Source organism: Molothrus ater, chromosome 16, assembly GCF_012460135.2.
Source record: "Molothrus ater isolate BHLD 08-10-18 breed brown headed cowbird chromosome 16, BPBGC_Mater_1.1, whole genome shotgun sequence".
Lineage (NCBI taxonomy): Eukaryota > Metazoa > Chordata > Aves > Passeriformes > Icteridae > Molothrus > Molothrus ater.
In genome coordinates, this window is record NC_050493.2 from 4,124,378 (window position 1) to 4,145,426 (window position 21,049).

The 21,049-nt window shown below is 41.0% G+C and overlaps 1 protein-coding gene across 1 annotated transcript in view; it reads left to right on the forward strand.

The window, feature by feature from the left end:
* Positions 1–21,049, forward strand: part of CARD11 (caspase recruitment domain family member 11) — a 103,491-nt gene that overhangs the window by 29,564 nt on the left and 52,878 nt on the right.

Genomic DNA, 21,049 nt, shown 5'->3' on the forward strand with positions numbered 1-21,049 from the left:
TTATTCCAAATAAAGGAGATTGGAATGATTAAAAAAATAAAAAAAACAAGAAAATCCATTTGCAGTTCTCCTGAGGTTTACACTGCTTGTGAATTCTGTCATTGGTGTATTTATTCATATCAGAGTCAGAGGCACACAATAGAGCAGCTAAATATCAGCTCAACACAGCTGCAGACTCCAGCACACCATCATTTATAAATTGCAGATACAATTCTACCCAGAGTTACATTTTTGCAATGATATTGATGTAAAGAGAGTTGTCTGGAAGTACTAAGGGCAGACCATGCCCCCTCAAATCTCTTACGATGTTACTCTTTAATGACACACTTTCCCTAAATGTACCATGAAAGTATCATAGAATCATGAAATCATGAAATGGTTTGGGTTGGAAGGGACCTAAAGCTCATCTCATTCCAGGTGCAGGGACACCTTCCCATCGACCAGGCTGCTCCAAGCTCCATCCCATCTGGCCTTGGACACTTCCAGGGCTGGGGCAGCCACAGCTTCTTTGGGCAACCTGTGCCAGGGCCTCCCCACCCTCACAGGGAAGAATTTTCTCCATATATCTCAGTTTGAATCCACTCCCCCTTGTCCTCTCACTCTTGTAAATTGTCTGTCTCCATCTTTCTTTAGGCTCCTTTCAGGTACTGGGAAGCTGCAATTAGGACAGCCTCAAGCCATAAATAAAACAGGACACTATTATATGTTGTATTATGGCACATAGATAAAAATACTATGTTCATATATGTTTTGTGTTGTAGTTTACTGGAATCGCATCAAGAGAACTGGTTGTCCTTTCCCTTGTTTTCCTTCACAAGAGTGAACTCTCAGGATGCATCAGGCTTTTATGTCTGAAAGAGGAGCTTCCTGCTGGCATCTCCTCTGGTTGAGAACTATTCTCTTTCCTTTAATGATCATCCAGTAGCAGCTTAACATGCACAGCTGTGCTCAGGTTTCATACCAGGGCTCTCCTGAAAGCAGCATTGAGTCACCTCCAGATTTCAATGCCTGGTTTATAGTGACCTGGACCTTGGAGACCTTGCTCCCAAAGAGCAGCTAGAGCACGGGCTGGCCAGGCTAGCTGCAGTGTCATGGGAGCACTCTGCATCCCTGGCTGTTCTCAGCACATGCTGCCAAATATTTCTTCTTCTCTCCAGGCACCATCTGCTATTGATGGGCACAGAGCTGTCCTTCCTGAGCAGTCACCAGCATCCTGCAGCTGAGGAACCCTGCTCACCTGCTCTGTCTGTACCACAAAGCTGGTGTGGGAAGGAAGAGTTAAATACAGGACTAGCAACTTTCAGTGCTGGGAAATCATTGCTTTCTTGGAAGAATTTCTAATATGATCACACATTTTATTGTATTCAGAAATCTCAGTAGGTTTTTCCCTCAGCTGACAACAATGCTTGTACAAGTCAGTGGGGATGGGGCTATTGCTCTTTGTAAACAGTGGCTGCTGACAGAGCAGTGTAGGTGCCATGGGATGTGCACCCAGGCAACCTCATAATGAGAATGAGAAATGGTTTGCAATTCTCCTTCTCTTTTTCTCTCGGAAAGAAACTATCAAACTATCAAACTAAGATGCTCAAGTGTCCCTCATCAGGAAGAACAGTCCTGAAAGGATCAGCAGGCTCAACAAGCACACAATGCAGGATTCAACCTAAAGTGCTGAGATCCTGCTTTTGGAAATGTTTTTTGAGCTTACAGATCACGTTGGGATGAATGATATTTACATGAGTGATGTCAAAGTTTACAGCAGCATTCTATAATTGCAAATTCTGTTCCACTGAGCTAAAACTGGATTATTCAGATAACAAGTTTCTTTCACTTAAAAATCTTTGGAGCATGATATGCATGGAGGAAAATCTACTATTTGTTGTTGAATAGGAAGAACTTGGGCTATTCCCCTACCTTGGCAGATATGTCAAATTTGAATTATTCACCTGGTTTAGTTTTTAGTTTAGATTTTACCTCTAACTCAGAGCCATCACTGTGCAATTACCATTTCTTTTTTGCATGCTGAAAACCCAATAGGTGAGTGTTTGCGCTCTGCTTTGCATCAGCCAACTTTCTGACTCTGATAAGGAAATCAGATTCCAGCCTCTCCAGCAGTTTTATCTGTCTGCAGGTTTTGCAATCCCCCCCCTCATCCCAGTGTGGCAGGAGGACTTGCTAACAACTCCCTACCGACCTGAAGAAAACAAAACAAAATTATACCTTGTGCAGGGCCCATACATATCTTTAGATCTTCTGTTTATTTAATTTTTTCATTTCTGGTTCAGAATGAGGATTTTGCTGGTGAATTATTTATATGACAAGAGGAAATGAGAGGGGGAGTGGTGTGAAAAATTTCCATAAATACCTTATGTAGTTTGCAGTAGCGTTCAGTGAAAGCGTTGGGGTTTTTTGTTTTCTTTGCAAGTTTCATTTATATTTCGTCACTAGAGAAAGCTGCCACTGATTTAATTTAAATATTTATACAGAATTACTGTCTTAAGCTACATGCACACATTAAGAGAGCTATACATTAAGGAAGTTTATCTCCACATAAAGTGGGAAAGGCTGTGTCTACAAACATTGAGTGATTCCTTCTCTGCTAATCACTGACACCTGCAAAGGAGATAACTTTCCACTAAAACTAAATCCTTTGGCTAGTGTTGGTTATAAGGAGATAGAATAAAAGCATCTTCCATATACAAATTGCACAACACAGCATATAAGGAAAAGAATGGCGTAGGAGAGATGTCTTGTAGGAAATACTAGAATTCCATGAGCAGCAGCCATTCCCATTCTTAATGCAGCCAGCCACAGAGCAGCCTCAGTTGTGACAAGCACTGTGTATGAACCATACCTTTTCTAAACTTCACTTCAGAAATGTCTTGGCCATGAGTGCCTGTATTCTTCTTGGCTATTTTCTGTCTTTATTTTCCTTTTGTTGCATCACTAGCAATCCTGATGTGACAAACTGTGAGATAACATCCTCTCTGTTTGGCAGCCTGTCAGAGAAATGAGATCTGAAATGAAAAGAACCTTCCAGCTCTGGGTGGGCAGGGTCAGCTTGCTCTGTGTGGAATTGTCCAAGCATGAATATAGAGAATTGAGGAGAAGAGAGGTAAAACCCCAATTACTTAGTTCTGCTATTTAATCGCACTCAGCTCTTCTTGCCTCATCCCCCTACTCCTGTTGGCTTACACAACATGCAGAATATTCTACCAGCTTCAGCATTATGGCAAAAGAAATCAGGATTTTATAGGAAAAGAGAAAGAAATACTAAGAAATATTTTCTGTTGCACATCCTTACATCTCTTGCCATGGTAGCAAATGGAGAATTTGGCAGTGAAACTGAAAAAGTACGCTTTAAATGAAAAATATCTTCAACCCTGATCTTAGAAAGACAGACAAGACAGACATTTCCTTTTGCTTTGATGAACGAGTTCAGTCTGTACAGTACAGACAATTTCCAGAAGGCTTCTGGAATGGGAATTAAAGCCCATGGAATAGAGGTGCTTCCATCACAATGGAAGGATTAGTTTCATGTTTGCTTGAACATTTGGTAGGAGGTTGCCTCAGGAATAGCATGCTTGGACTAAAGGATATGAATGCATCCTAAAATCTCTATGTTGATGGTTTTCTACATGCATTCCTTTAGTTGCCCTTTTCACTGGAGTTTGGAATCTCCACATGGCTGCCACATCATACCAGCTGCTAACAGGCAGCTGTAAGTAAATCATAAACAAAAAAATCAGGTGACAGTTGCAGAAATTTAGCTCTGTATTGCAGGATTTCTAAGTACCCCACTCCATAAGATACCTTTTTTTTTTTCTTTCAGGCTCAAGCTGTCTGAAACCTCTTATCCAATTGTAAAGATAGAATCTCTTTCCAGACCTGCAATATATTTGTTAGGATTTGTTGTGCTAAACTGTGGCTGAAGTTCCCTTGCACCTTGGGTCATGGGGTCTTGTCAGGAGCCCACCACAGGCACAGGCATTTCCTCATTCCTGTGCCTGTGCCACTGATACAGTCAAGACACTGGTTCAGTAATTACTCCTCCTAAGGCACCACAGTTATGTATCACAGAGATATTCTGTATTGCTACAGCTCCATAAAACTGATATAATTGTTCTTTACTACTGCTAACATTAGATAAAGAGAAAGCAATCTTGTGGTGTGGATGAATTTATCAGAATCAAAAGGCTCATATGGCTCATCCTGCCTAAAGCAAGCAAGGTGGTGAAGTAAAGCTTGGAAAGGGAAGGCACAGAATTCAGGCATATTTGAAAAGAAATGGGGTGTTATTATAATTGATTTCAAAATAAATAATGTAAACACTCTCTTGGCATACAGTTTGCATCTAACAATATTTAGGTTTAGATTTTACATTATTAGTTAATAATAATGGAAAGGAAGCTTTGAGTACATATGAAAATAATTTGAATGTCGAGGAGTATTTTCCATCCCTTGTTCATCTGCTGGCACACTGTGTTTATAATAAATCATTAATCCCATGCAAATGTAAGCATTTTCTGAATCTTCTTTTCAAGCAGTAGGAAACAGGGACTGACAGTAAGCAGTGTAAACGTAAATCCCAAGCCTCCTTCCTGGTGTTCAGTTTCTGAGTACATAACCAAATCAGTAACTCATTGCCTTAATCTACACCCTCTGCCCCACGTTTGTAATGCTTTCTTTTGTAAATTATTACAAAGGAGCTATGCTTCCCAATAGTAAATGTACATGAATTAATTGCATCTGTATTTCTTTTTTATTCCTTAACAGTATTTTTAGGTGGGTAGTATTTTTAAGAACTTTTCTTGACAACTTCATTAATGTGTGCTACTGTGGTATTTATTTTATAATGGAATTATATTCTCTTTGTATGTATCACCATTGCAAATGTTATTCCACAACTCCTCTATGTAATTTTTTTTTTCCTGGTACTTCTTAAGGCAAACACTTCACTTGACTATGGACTGCATTTTAAGGAGATGATATCAGCTAAATTAAGCTTGCCCTCTGTAAGTACTTCAACAGAAAAATAACACTTTCATTTAGCAGGCTGAATCCACTGCTGCCACTCACCACAAGTTCACTGGAAATGCTGGTCATTTAGCAGTGAGGCTTGGAGGCAGCCAGGCAACGTCCAGGTTTTTGTGCAGCTTGCAGCCCGTGAGGTTTCAACTGTGAGGTCAAAGCTCTGTGGATTTCTTTAACCTCACGGTCACATTCAAATGCTTGTTTATCTCAACATTTTGAAGTGCTTTAAAGCAATTATTTCATCCAACCTGCAGAATTGCTGGGGAAATGTGGTGGGTAGGACCTGCAGGAAAATAATGATGAAGCTCCACCCCCACCTCAACAAGTGTAGCGGTGCTTTCTTTAGATTTTATTGCTGAAGTTGAGGGATCGGTGCATTCCCTATTCCAGGGCCATTAGGTGGCACACTTGGGCTGTGGGTTTGGCAGGGCACGAATTCGTGTGTGGAACCCAAAGTACAACTGATTAATCACACATCTTTTAATTTATAGGAGATGAAGCAAGAAGAATGCAATAAAATGACATTTAGGCATGAGACACTGTAAATATTCTGTCAGCTGGAAACCACTGAGCTTTCTGTATCTTTGGGTTTAGGGCAATAGCAAAGGGATGTTTTCAGGAGCCTTTTATGGATTTCATTGCTGATTTAGTAGAATTCCCACATTGATGTTGCTTAATCCCAGACAGCAAGTAAGCCCCAGATAGCCACTCACCCACATCCCTGATGGGATTGGAAGAGTAAAAAAGAGAATTTGTGGGTTGAGATAAAGACAGTTTAATAGGTAAAGCAAAAGCCTCACACACAAGCAAAGCAAGCCCAGGCATTCCTTCACCTCCTTGGGCATCCAGAGCTCCTCACTGCTGGGCTGGGGTGGGCAGCAGAAAAGACCTTGATTCGGTGTAATTGCAGCACAAATCCCAAAACCAGTCCCATGTCAGCTCCAGTGAAGAAAATTAACTCTCCCCCAGCCCAAAGCAGCACACAGGTACTCAATGCACAACTTGCAGTGAAACCAATGTGAGTTATATAAAAATATACTTGTGAAAGTCTCCAAATGCTTAGAAAAGGGCTGTTGTTTATGCTCTTTATAAAACAAATGGGCCAATAAGAAATTAATATTTTCAGTTTTCTCAACATAGAAAATATATTTTTGATATGGCAGTGCTGTAGGATCTATATATTATGTAAAACTAGAAAAACTGTAAAAAAATACATACTTGGGATTATGTAGGATTGTTATACAGGGCTGAGTGTTTCTGAAAGTTGTGGAATTTGAGTCAACCAATTTCTGGGGTGAAAAAACTGAGCAGTTGATACAGAATAGTGTTTACTTTTGTCTATGAACATTTTGGCCAATCACATCCCAATAGCTAATGATTTCCAGAGTTCCAAATCAATTTGAATTTCTCTTTCCTGTTCTCCCAAGCTTCCTTCAGTTGACTTGACATGGTTTGTTATTCCAATGGGATGGAGATGTCATGTGAAGTGCTAATCGTAGGTAAATTAACTGTTGTTAATTTAAGACACCTGGGATTTCACAGACAAGGATTTTTTATTCCCTAGGCACTGCAGCACCTGTAGGAAAGTAGACTACTGATGCTGGACTTTGTTTCCAGTTTTCATTAATAACAGAATGAGCTGCGGAAATGACATCTGAAGGATCCATTGTGTTGCTGGCTGTTGGCCTGGGGATGACTCTTAATGAAATCAAAGGAAGTGTATGTATTCCTGGAATGTCTACTGGAGCCAATGTCCCTGGAATGAGAAAGAAGCCCAAAAGCTTTAAGTTTGTTTAAAAAGCATGGGGGAGAAGCCTTCCATAATGAGGGAAGTCAGCATGGGCACACCTTTTTTTTTTTTTTTTAAATTTTGAGTTTATGTCCAATTCACTTTAGCTTTCCTCTGGCTTAATGTTATGCCAGATGGCCACACAACATCTAGAACAGTGGGGTTGCACCCAGATGTGCCTGGAAATGTACTGTATTTTTAAAAAGTAAAATAAATAAATAAGTAGTATTAGGCTTAGCATATGATCATGACCAGGATTCTGAGTTTCCATTTTGTTTGGAGAAGGAAGCTGGAGTTACTGTGATTCCTTCATTTGGCCAGAGCTCTTTGTTTAAGCTTTTACATCACCTGAAATTCCACTTGGATATGATTGCACACATATTCTCACCTATCTGCATTCTGATGTGAGAATTAGGTGCTCTGTTTATGTGGATTTTGGGATATTTATTTACATCTAAAATTTCATGGGTTTGGGTGGATGTTTGTGCATGACCAGAAATGCACAAGTTGCTTAATGAAGGAATAATACAAGATTAGTTAGTATGGAAGTTCTATTGTCTTTACAGATTCTTCTGGCAATAAAAATCAGTTTCCAGGGAATATCTTGATGCTGAGTGTAAACAACCAATAAGTATACAAATAACTTGGCATCGCTTTGCATTGGGAAGGGAAGATGTTTAATTTATGATCAGGTTACAGCTACTAATTTAAAGCTCTTAAAACATTTAGAGTTAATCCTTTGAAATATTAAAATACTTGAAGAAATAAGTCTAGAAAGTGACTGTTTTACTAATCCAGCATTCTGAGTCTTTCTGAGGCTTCTGCCCTCTTTAGAAATAAGGTGTTAATGGAGCTGGGGGTACTGGCTCAACTAAGGCAAGGATCAATAAGGACAAGAACAGTGTCCAAATGATAAAAGTTTCCATCTAGCTGCTCCTCTCTCCAATTTCCTTACTGCAAGTAGCCTCTTTAAGAGAGGTAACGGTCCAGCAGTGAGCTCCACTATAAACCTGAAAAAGATGAATGATTCTTGTAATTTCTACCATAAATCTGCTGTGCCCAGAAACAGGGTGGAATTCAAGCTCTGTTTTAATGATGACCAAGGAGGGAATCTGCAGGAGTGCCACATGTTTGGGGCTTGCTGTGTTGACAGAGGGCCTGTGGCCTGAATAAGAGGAAAGCAGCAAACATCACTCTCAGAATATACTGAAAAATATAAGAGTTATAAAGAAGCACTGGGGGAGTGAAGTAAGGGTGACTGCTCCAGAGCCAGAAAAAACCTGTTTGCTAAGCACATGGGTTTACTGGAAAGGTGAGTGGTACAAGATACTTTAGCTGAGTTGATGAAGCTGGGACTAAGATGAGTTTAAAATCAGGATTAAGGAGTTTTAGCAAAGCTCCTGAGGCCTAAACAAGTTTTCTAAAAATACAACACAAGCTATCGCATGAAAGACATTTGAAGCTTTCTATTCTAAAAGTGAGAAGTCTTACCCTTTCCTCTATTTGTGTGAGAAAAGAAAGAACATTAACTAATTGGTATGCAAATAGGGATTGATCCTGACCCAGTTCTTCGCTGTCACTTGTCATCCTCTCAGACAGTCGAGCCATTATTCCAGTTCACAGAGCTAATATTTACACAACCTGGGATGACAGTGGGAGGAAAGTTCACGAATGAGATCTTGTGCTCCCCCAGCCCTTGCATTTGAATTAAATGCCTCTTTACACTTCCCCACCTCTGCTTCCAAAACTTTTCCTGTGGGACTTTCAGGTGTCCTGCTGACCATATGTCCTGCATATGGTCAGCAGGACACCTGATTTCATAGAATTACAGACTCACTGAATGGTTTGGGTTGGAAGGCACCTTAAATCTCATCTTGTTTCACCCCTGCCATGGGCAGGGACACCTTCCACTGTCCCAGGTTGCTCCAAGCCCTGTCCAAGCTGGCCTTTGATATGTACTCAGCATATGCTAAAAACATGCTGAGTGTACCAGCTACAGCAAAGCAGCTTTCTAGGGAATAGTAATTGTCACAAAGTGCTGGTGACTAGTGTGTTACAGGGCAGCACAGCTGAGGACACTGGATTGAGTTTCATCCTCTGAGAAGATAAGATTTCAGAGACCCAGATATCAGGGAGAGAATGATTTATGCTGTATGAACCTCATTATCTAATAATGTCCTAATTGTTTTGATCACCCCCTGAGAGTGTCCCTAGCAGTGTGAAGATACCTCAGTGCCAAAAGAAAGGTGACAGAAGGTGACAGATCTTTTTGGGGTTTTTTTCAGTCCTGACAAATGATATTTTAGTGGACATTGAGATGAAGGATGTTACACAGACAGAACCAACTCTGGTTTGGATGCGAGTGTTCTGCAATCCATGAGCTGGGAGCAGGGATGCATTTTGCCTGCTCTTCCTGAGAGGTGGCTCCCCTTGGTGCTGGCTCCCCTGGGTGTGCTGAAGCTCTGGGCACGGGGCTGAGCTGCAGCAGGAGCACTGCAGCAGCTCTGCACAGCACAGAGCCTGAGCACAGCTCGCCTGCAGAACTGCCTGCCCTGAACATATGCAATTCTAAATATGAAATATTTGTGTCTCGCTTTTTTTTTTCCACAGCATGTTAAGAAGGAGGCTTTGTTGATTGATTTCAGTGCTATATTCCTGTGGCATATGCCATGACATTGTTCCACAGATGCTATCACCAGCAGCATGGTACAAAAATACTCATTTTCAAAGCCCTGTGACTGCTCACAAGAAGCCCGAACCTCTCATAACTATTCAAAGAGATCTGTAGAGGAAAATCATATTCTTATGCTATATTTGGAAGAAGTCAGCATGTGCAACTTCATGTTCATTTCAACTGTAGTAATTTGATGCAGCATTTCCTCCTGGTGTGGTGTGTCTGTACATGGTGTTGGTGAATTGTTGTGCAGGTTTGTGTAGTGATGGCACAGCATCACCTTGTCTCGTGTAGCAGCACAGTTTTCCAACAGGACAGGCTCTAGAAGTGCTTCCTGCCTTCTCTTTGTTCCATGTGTGCACACACATGAACACAACCCCCCTGCAGTTTCTCTGTGGTTTGTGCTTTACATGCTGTAGCTGTTCGTGCTGGGCATCTTAAGGCATTTTTAACAGCAGCTTATTAAAGAATGAAACATGAAGACAACAACCATATTTGTAACAAGTTTGTGCACAGAAATCCAGTACTTAATATTCAAATAATGAGCAAAAATGCCTGTAGTGGTATCCAAGAGTAGAGGAGATGTTGCTTTTTCTGTGCTGCGTTGAAGTGGCAGAGGGGAAATGGTGATGAAGATAAGGATAAAAACTGGTGGCTGTGTGGCATTCCTGATGCACTGCTCCAGGGCTGATAACAGGCTTGGGTTCAGAATTAGTAAAGAGAGTTTATAAATCAGGCAAGGACTTGGAAATTCTGATCTTATATGTTTGGTCTCTGGGATTTATTTTTGTTTGGTTGGTTTTTATTGATTTACACACAGCTAATGGCTTGCTGGGATTTACTCTTAGTCTGATGTGGGATGTAGGGATATTGTGTAAGGGAGATACCTCCTTCTTTCAAATCCCAGAGTTGCTGGAGGTTAAAACCTTGTAAAAAATGTGCAACAAAGAAGTGTTAGGAACAAATTGCCCTCTATTTTCTGATCCCAGTCACCTGACATAGATCCAGGTTATAAAAATTGAATGTCTCCTGTCACATGGGTAGATTGTTGTCCATGGCCAGGAATGATTGCTGTGCTGTCTGACCTGTGATTTCCTTTTCCAAATTGCCATCACTTTGCCTTAGCAAGCGAAAAGTACGTGTTTATACTGAACAAAGGTATTTCTATTTTGTAGTCTACATATTAATACTGTGAATAAGCAAGGGACAACATCCACATTTGGAAATCTTATCTTCGTTCTTTTTGCCTTTGTTCATTATGTGCATTCTTAAGAAATACACATTTTTAGTCTTCCTCTTTTCACTTCTGAGTCCTCTTGCAGTTCCAAAAAGGAAAGTGCTTAGATATGAGATGGTCTTCTCTCCTGCTTTCAGATATTATTTTAAAGTAAACATCACACTCCATCAGAACAGATTCATTACATTCCTGCTAAAGGAAATGGGATTTAAGGATATACTAAAATTTAAGAACTTGATTACATTTGCTCAGACACAACTTTAGTAAGCACCATCTATCCTTGAGTAAGACAGAAAGGTTGTATAATTAAATACAGTAAACTATAATTTTCAACAGTTTTTAAAACTGCATGCAGTTACACATTCCTTGGAACTTCAGTGAAACAGGAGCATCTGATTCCCTTAGATGCCTTTGAAACTGTGCTATTGGGGATGAGGGGCAACACACACCTTCAGATGAATCGAGTATGCAAAGGCAACCTCAGCTGTGTCATTCTTGGGCTAGGAGGTGATTAGTTTTACAGCCATTTCTTATGCCAGCTTGGGGAGTGCAGCATTATTCATTGCAGTGTTGTGCACATTGCAGTCCCAGAAAAAGCCCTCATAATTCCTGGGTATGCCTGTGTGCACCTAAATCAGCATTCCTGCTGAAGTTGTGCTCATTGATTGCAAAATGTCGCGTGCAAGAATATCAGAACTCTTCAGAAACACTTGAAGAGGAGCGAGGCTCCGTGGAAATCAGCGGACGTGGGAATGTGGAGGGCACATTACTGAGGAAGCAGCATAAGCAGGAGAACTGAAAGGCTGGGAAATGCACAGCATCTGTACCAACATTTTGTCTGAAATACAAAGCAGGTCAGGTTTGCAGAAATGTCATTTATGGTTCGAGTTCTGGTTGCACAATCCCTGGGTTCCCCCTCCCACAGTTTATGATGATGTGAGAAGCCACAATGGAATTAGGGTCCTGTAATTCTCAGCACCTTTAAATATGGGTATAAACACACACTTTTTGTGTATACTTTGTATAAAATCATAAGTGAAATGAAGGCCCAACCTGAAATCTAACTAAATTCCTTTTTGAATATTGGGTCTCACCAAGGCTGCTTTTATTGGAGTTGGATTGTTTGGTGTTGGTTCTACGTAACAATACCTTGAAAACTGTGACAGCTATAAGTAGTTGAAAAGGTCCTTGCTTTTAGTCTAAAATTCAAAAAATGGACACAAAATCCCACTCCTTGATCCAAGCATAGGGAGTGTCCTTTGGGGAAAGGTGAGATGGATCACTGCAGGTTTTGAGAGCATGGGAACAGCTCCTCCAGCTGAGTCACTGCTGCTGTGGAAGGTGTCAATGGGATGTTTGTCACTCCTGGGGTCAGGGTAAATGGCTGAATAAAGCAGCAGCAGTATCAGCCCAGGGCATCCCCAGCAGGTCAGAAACCCTGCTCTTGGTAGTGCTCAGTGGTTGTGGGGTGAGGTGTAAGAAGTTTGCTTGGTCATGTGGTGGCAGAAATATGGAAATGTGTCATTAAGCATCAGGTGTGCTGTCACCCAACCTGCCAGTGATCAGCACTGCCTTTGATTTCCACAGCTTTTGTCAGTCTGAAGTCACATTACGTTATATTATGTTTTAACATAGTTTTCCAGAAGTAATAGAATCATGGAGAAGAAATGATGGCGTTGTCACATAAACCTGGATATAAGAGGCACAATACTGTGGTAATGGGACACCCAGCCTGCTGGGATATCTTTGTAAATGGAAATTGATTTTCTCCAGGATTCTTTACTGGGCAGAATAAATTAAATATGCATTTCATTTTACCAGTTTAAAAAAATGTCTTTGTTAAAATAAGAACAGTGATATAGAAACGTGTTCCAATAAATTAAAGAAAGATAAATTATATCCAGCAGCTTGTTGAATAGCTCAACTTATGAGGTATTTTAAAATCTGAATAATACAATAGGGACCTCCCAGGAAGAAAAAGCCGATGGAGATCTCTGGAACACTTTGACTAGTTACAGATAATTTTAGCTTTGATGATTGTAACTATGTGTCTAGGCTCTATTTCCTCTTCCACGTAATGCTTTTAATTTGATGCAATTCTTCTTGCGAATATTTGAGGTGGAGTCAGTTTAGTTTAGGTCAATAGGCCAAGTATGACCTTAGAAATAAGACAGTCAACCTCCAAAAGCTCAACAATTTCTACACAGACACTTAATAGGTTTTTAGGACACAGATGAAACCATTGTAGTCATTTTGCTGGTATAATTTACTACATTAATGATCAAAAAAGTGAAAAAAACAGAGCAAAAATGTTAATTTCAAGCACCATTACAGAAATACAATATAATAGAATAAAAAAAAAATCAGATAAATGTTCATTTGCTGTAAACTGACGGTTGTTAAGAGCCCATTGCCCTAAAGCAAGCTCTGTTTGGAGCAGTAGCAGACCGAGGTCACTGTCATTTGTGAAATGCAGATCACTTATTGAGGATTTTTTTTAATGTTTTAATAGAAAAAGGGGGAGATTAAAATGGTGTTTCTTCAATAATGAAGAGTCATCATTGTTCTGGTGATGGTGTTAATACTCTGCTGCCTGTTGCTGTGGTGGCTCAGGCACCCTTGAGCAGACATCCCAGACTGGGGGCTCGGTGTCCCCTGCTCCCCAGCCCTGCCGTGGCCTCCAGCTGCTCCTGTTCCTGGCCCTGCTGATGGAGCTGCCCCTCTGTGCCCTGCCAGGGTGGGCAGGCAGGATCTGAGCTGGGCTGAAGGGCACCATGCCATGCCATGCCCATGATTGGCTCACTGCCTGTTTGCCCTCCAGCTCAAGAGGAAGAATCACGTATTCTGCTGTACTTGTTGGTTGATGGTGCAAATGTCATGGCATCATTTAATTATCACAGTAACATAACTGTGTTTTCCCAGAACTGCAATCCCTGACAAAGTTCACATTTATAAAAAACTCAGGTGATAGTAGATCCTTCAGTAGCTGCTTCCCTCTGATGAAAATGATGTGTAAGGCAGAAAGTGGGAGACACCAAATATAAGGGGCATTCATGTTTAAAACTGAGCAGCATTAGTTGAAATGTGGCTCCTTTGAGAAGATTTCAGTCTCTTCAGCATTAGTCAATGCAAAATAGCTTTTAGAGCTGTTCCCTTGGTGGGACCTGGGAAGAACCTTAACTGTTCACATTTGTTTAAAAGCTCAGGGCTGACAAGGCTGCTCAGGTTGAGGCTGTTGTCCATGGTGACATTGCAGTCTGGATCTGAGTCTTGTTAATAATTTGGTTTGCATTACTTATAAATACCTAAAAGCAATCAGAATTTTTTAAACTAGTTGTTGAGTACTGAAGTTGTGGTAGGAGAAATTTAATTTGGAGTAAATATATATTTTTAAATAAAAAAACTTCTCCAGTGCTCTTTTGCATGCAGAACAGACCTAATGACACTTCTGATATCCTTCATGCATTCTGACATTTTTACATTTTCAGCTAGAGAAGCATGCAGTACACAAGAGAAGTGATTGTATTAGCTTCTTACTTTCTGCACTGCCTCTTGTATTAAATAATGGCTTAGAAAAATAAAATAAATCCAGTTCATGCATAAAGATGAATGGAGTAGAATAATCATTATGTGCATAAGTTCAGCCCCTGAGTGTGGTACGTTCTGGGAGAAGCCAGGCTCATGCCCTGTGAGTGCCTGTTCCCATCCTACTGAACACAAAGGGGGTTTGTGTATTTATCAGTGGTGTCTGTCCCAGTCCTGTCTGTGGAGGTGTGGACACAGGAATCTCTTGCTGAGGGATTCAGGTGAGCTCAGCTGCTCTTCCTTCAAGACTCTCATAAGAGAGGCTGTTCAGAAGCTCCTCTCTCTGAGGATCTGCTTCCTCCCTTCCCCTTGGACCTGAGCTCAGCAAACACTCCTGGTGTAACCCCCCTGGCACAGCAGGAGAGCCCCTCCCTGGGGAGCACCTGGACTGCTGTCAGTGAGGAACACACTTCTCTCAAAGGGTTTTTAATGCCAGGCTGAGCACACTTTGGACTACAGAGTGCAGGTCTCTGTGCCCATATCCACCCTGGGAGCAGCACACTTGGATGTGGTGATTTGCCCAGGCTTCAGGAGCTGCTTGTGCTGGGAAACAGCAGGCATGAAAGCAAGAATGGAAGGGTGTGACACCTAATTCTGCATCCTGTTCATTTTTATAGGTGTTTTGCTGTGAATAGGCAGCAAGATTAAGTGCTCTAATTTCTGTGGTGCACTTGGAATGCAGGCAGGGTTATTCTACAGTTTCATGAATAAGGAAACTCCCAGAGTAGAGCAGTGACTTGGGGCTACAAACCTCTCCAATTCCAGGGTTGGGAAAAGCATAGGAATGGACCACAACAGCATAGAATAGTATAGAAAAATCAGAATAGAAGCTAAAGCCTTTTATTTCTTACCTGATTAAATCCACTTTGTCTTCTGAGAATGGATTTCCTCTTTAAATGGCAAAAAATGGCACATGGAAACCTTAGGAAGGATTTAAACTATTCCATCTGTGAAACTGTTTATGATTAAAATATTGACATGACATCAATAAACCTATGAAATTTTACCAATTTTACTCTACAGTGGTTGCAAAATTTTGCGGGATAATTAATATTGGAATAGTAGGAACTAATTTAAGTATTGTATTAACAATACATGGTTAGAATTTGAAATATTTTTGGCAGAATCATTAGAAAATACACTTGATAGAGATGACCATTCTGCTTTCTCTTGGTTCTCACATAAGTTTGTATTCTCCAAATTCTTTGGGCATTCTTCCAGCAAAGAAAGCCCAAACAGCTCTTTCTGTAACAGGAGTTGCTGCTCTCAGGGACTGAGCCATAAAGACAAACCCAGGTTTGTAATGAAATGAATGGGATTGGAAAGGTCCAATATTATTCCAAATTTTTATTTTGCTGCAGGTGCATGTGTATTTGCTCTAAAATAGCTTGAAGTAGTGTTTAAGCCCATTATAATTTTATTGGGGAATTGTTTCAGTGCTTAATATAGGAATTTGTTTATAGATTTAAATATATTTCCACACAGAATCTCTGTGAAAATAAGATGAAGCAAAAAAGTAGGGATTTTTTTTTATATTATGGTTCATATTGCAGTAGATCTGAGATGATATGCTTATTTATCCTCTCCTGTGTGAGATCAAAGCTTTCTTTGTGAAATATAACCCTGATACAGAAAATAAGAATAGCACAGCAATAAGGGTGTCTGATCCTCACTACCATAATCTGGACCCCCAAAGAAATCCTCACCTTGTGAAACTGCAGCTTTAAATAGAAGCAATGTTATTTATGATGCTCACAAACAAGCCCACTGGAAGTCAGAGAGCAGCTAAGATAGTATCAGTCTCTCACAGGGTAGATATTAGCCAGAGCTGTATTTAAAATTATTTCTAATTGGAGTGTGATTCTGCATATTTTGTACCCCAATGCAAATGCAGTGTGCAGATAAGGTTCTTAAAAAGAGATGTTCAGAGCAGCAGACACCTGGAAAACACAGAGTGTGAAATCCAGGAGCAGTTAGTTGATAATTTTCTGTATTTTGTATGGTTTTTATTGACCCAAAATGATTTGCTCCTTTATGAGAGAAGACACAACCTCACTAGCATTCACTACTGTGTGTGAGACCCACTCTGTGCGGACTGCTGGGTTTTGAGAATTAACAAATGAGCTAAATGAATGCAATAAAAATAAATCAGAGATGGTGCATTGCAAAATGGGCTTTGTTCATTTATTTCTGACATGAATGGTTTAGTTTTAATTATTTATAATCCTTCACAGTGCATTGTTAAATGTGCTGCAACATATTTTGTAGAAGTAATGAAGGTTTTGAAGTAGCAGAGCACAGTGCAGCTCTTACACCAGCTGGGTTTGCTGGGGACTGAGCACTGCAGGGGGAGAGGGACTGGAAGGTGCTGTTTGCTCCTGATTCCTTCAGGTGCTGTTTGCTCCTGTTTCCTTGCAGTGTGGTAAGAACTGCACTCCATACTCCGTGATCTGGACGTTTGGGGTCTCTTGGCAGCGCCAGGTGAAGTGGCACATCAGGTGCAGGTCAGACCCGAGCACCTTGAGCTGGCACCGCGCCAGGGTTTTGTTCAGGAGAGCAAAGCTGCTGCTCGTCCTCCTGGCCAAAGCTGGGAGCTGTCTGTGCGGCTGAATAAATCAGTGTCACACATGCAGATGGCACAGGAACAGTGACACCAAGGCAGCCGAGGGAGCCGCACTGCTGCTGCTCCTGGGGAAGATAAACAGGGACAGCAAAGGCTGCGAGTGACTGAGCACATACGGGAATGAGAAGTTTGAAACTGCAACGTGTGCACATTCTCTGGTTCCACATTTTCACATCATTGCCTGCTCTCTCAAGTTGGCACTGGCAGACAAATGAGAACATGAGTTGGGAGGCAAATATTTCTTAAATAACCACAGACCTCTTTCATATGGTTTTGCATGGGAACTAAGGAATGGAATTGTGTCTTTTCATGCAGGAACAAGGAAAAGAGTTGGCACTTGGGGAGGAGGGGAAAAAAATTCAAAAAGAACAGAGTGTGATAATTTAATCTACTGTAGATACAAAAGAAATGAGCTGAAGTATATTTTAATCCATCTTTCAACTTGTACAGAGCCTTAAAGTTCACTTTTGTTTCTGATTCTGCTATCTCCTGTGAGTTTGTAAACTCTGAAACCATTCCAGTCGAATTTTCTGCATTTTATTTTTAGTACTTTCAGTCTGGTTGAAGACATTAGCTACCTGAATAAAAAGCTGATGTATGAGATAACCCTCTCTGCATCCATGTGGAGGTAATGGAAGATATCTGGGGGGAGGGGGTGGTGATGCAACTTGCTTGAGGCAGTGAAAACAGTCACAGAAACTCACCATGGAAAGAATCTTTTTACCTTTCATGTGAAAACCCTCCCTGAAACCCTCTCCTTTGCTCTGCGTGTGTCATTGTGTTGATAATAACCTGGCTAATGTCTTACCCTTGATGGGATGAAAGGCTGGATTTCACAGCTGTTTATGACATATGTTTCCCACTATTGATGGATTCAGCACTGGAAATAATGCAGAGAAATTAGTGTGTTCTTTTTCCCACTTTATGATAGCAAATGTATCAATACAAATGTGGAGATGCTATGCAAAAGCAACCAAATTTAGTCTGGCTTTATATGTATGTAAATGTTTTATTTTCTATCATATTTGTAGCCCTTTGCTGCAGCAATTGTATGAATCTCTGATGACTTTGGGGAAGACCAGAAATGTTAATGAATAGCACAGCTTGTCTGGCTTCTAGGATTTAGAATTTTTGGAATATGCTTTGCAGTCTACTTTATTCTTATGTCTTTCTCATGAAGCCCCTTTTCAGGATTAACACAGGATTGAAAATACAATCCTTGATTATGATCCTGCAGAGACATATTAATGGCCTTAATTTTAAGAACTGATACTTCAGTAGGTCTGCTCACAGTATGAGGAACCTATGTGAGACTTTGCAGAACTGAAATCCAAAATACTAACTTTGCCTTAGTGTTCTTAATTATAACAGTGCACTATTTCCAGGGACAGCTGCCTCACTTCCAGGGAGCTGCAGAGCAGCAGGTTGTGGTTGTGCATTGATCCTGCAGTCACTGACTTCACAGCCCTGGTACCATCCAGTCACTGAACCTACAGACAATGAATGTTCTGATTTCTCTTACTCTTTTTAGCTCCATGACAGAATGAGTTACCCTCCGACCATTCCAGCAGCACAGCTGGGTGCTGCCTCCTCTTCCTCTTCTTTCCATCCACAGGAGTGTTGAGTATTCATTAGAAAAAAGAGAGGCACTATCCTTTCCTCAGCTGTCTCCTCCTTCAGAAACCTCACAGTGGGTTAATCTAAATTCTGTAAGCAAAAAGAAGCAGTTGGGCTTTGTAGTGTCCCTTTCTCTGCTCTCAGGGTCGTGCCAGAAAGAATCTGTCCTTACTGCATCACCTTCACCCCCTCACAGCATGTGGAGACATTCTGAATTCAGCTGAAAAGGATGTATATGTCTTATTGCAGAAATAAGATGTGCCCAGCATCTATACCATGTGCACATTCCACTACATCTCCTGATAGTTCTCCCTATCACCCCTCCTCTCTTCAAGGACAGGGAGTTCCTACAAGGTCTCCTGTCATGATCTTGCTTTCCTCTGGGCTTGCCAGAGCAGACATTGTGTTCTGCTCCCCTGTTGTAAAGCTGCTGAGAGTTATATAAACAAAAGTAGCTGTGCCTGGTACTGCTTCACCCAAGTGATGTGAAGCTGAAGTGTTGCAGATGAGCCTGCAGTGCTTTTGTGGGGTCCCATGAAATGAGCCCATAAACCACACAGTTACTGCCTCCTCACATGGCATTTACTTCCTCCAGGGCAGGGAAAGCCAACCCAGGCTGAGCTGGAATGGTCTCCAGAACTATAAAAGCAAAATGAAAAGTGACACTTTTCAACTCAGCAAAATATAAAAGTGAGCTCTCCTTCTCCACTCCTCTGAACACTTGAGCTTTTGCTCCCAGCCAGGCCTGTCAGTTTAGACTAGACTCAGCAAAGTGAAAGCTTCTGCAAAAAGCATTGTATCATCATCTTAATCTTTCTCCTCACTTCTTGTTTGTTAATTCATCTTCATTAGGGCTTTTGGTACTCACTATCATCCTTGTTTTGTTTCTTATACCTCAGGCATCCACAGTGATTTCCCATATGGAAGAAATGTTGGACCTCCATTTTAACATAATAAGGATCAAGCTGTGCTGTCTTATGAGGCCACTTCTTTTTTGCCTCTGGTGAGAACGTCTGTGGCTCTGCTGGAAAGCCTCAAGTCCTGGTTTTTCTGCATGCACAGGTCAATATTACTGAGCTGCTTTCTTTGGGAGAGGTAGCGACTGCTGAGACCCCAGGATGAAGGTATTGCAGCAGTGTACAGTACTATTGATAGCAAATGTCTGGTTTGTAGCTGTTATTGAAAGCAGAACACTACTACAGTCTTTAGAAGTGTAAACTAATTCCTGGTCTGTTTCAAGAAATCAGGACAAAAGCTGCCCATTGTCTGCACATCTGTGCTTTCAGCATTGCTGATCCTTCCACACCTGCTCAGCAGCCTCTTCCACCAACACTCCATCTCCAAGGTCTGTTTTCCCTTATGTCCTTTCACTTTCATCATCTCAAGTGCAATATTCATGTATGATTTTTTTATTCCCTTCAGATTCAAGCTTTTCCCATTCCCTTCAAATTTTGAGCTTTCTATTCTTCCTTGCTGTCATCTCTATTCTTCCCTCTCAAGGCATCAATTACCAGAGTATTTCACAGGAAGATCTTGGACCAGTGGCTGATGTACAGTTTTTGGACCAGAACAGTGTTCTGTGTGTATGAAATCACTTTTAAGACAATTTCATTACTCTTCCATTTCCATTAGGGTTTTTTTGCTTCTTTGTCCATACATAACTATGGAGAGCTACAGCTTTTGGCCAGCAGATCTTCACCTGTGGGCTGCTAACAGCTTTTGTACTTTTGTCTTTGCAAGAGTTAAGTCTTCTGAAACTTCTGTGCCCATCTTCACTGCCCCTCTCTCATCTCCAAACTTGTTTGCCTCATTACTTTGATTACATCATTGCTGAGTTACTTTGATTGTATTCCCAGACACAAGCTGTGTCCAAAAGTGAAACATTTTCTAGACTTTCTGTATTAAAAAAATCAGATTCCCTCTTTCAACTTCTCTGACATTTTGTGAACATCTTGCCTCTAGCAGTGGCCAGTTAGGTTCTGTAAGAACAGAAGAGGACAAAGATTTCAGAGAATGTTTATAGGAAACCCATTCCCTGTGTGTCAGTGGGAGACTGATGGTTTCCCAAGCAGCTCTCAGCCTCCATGACAGCCTGCTGTCGATGTGTTAAATCTCTCAAGACCCAAACCATAGTTTTGTTCAAACACTTGACTTTTCCCCTGGGAAGCTTGCATGGCCAGAAATGGATTGCTGACCATTCCTGAAAGAAGCATCCTGTCTTGTTCATTAAGTAAATTATGCTAAAACACCTTGAATCACCTATTAGTGAGTGGTTCAATAGAGTGAGAGCAAATACACTCCATGCATGCTTTCATTTCTCATGCTCAGAGAAATACAACAACCTGAGGTACAAGACAGGCTTGACTTCTGCTCAGGAGAAAAGCAGGCCAGCCCCTAACAACAGGGAGGTAATTAGCAAAAGGCTGGCTGGTGGTAAATTTTGAGAAAGAATTCTTTTGTTGTGGATAAATTTTCAGGATTAGTGGGAGTAGC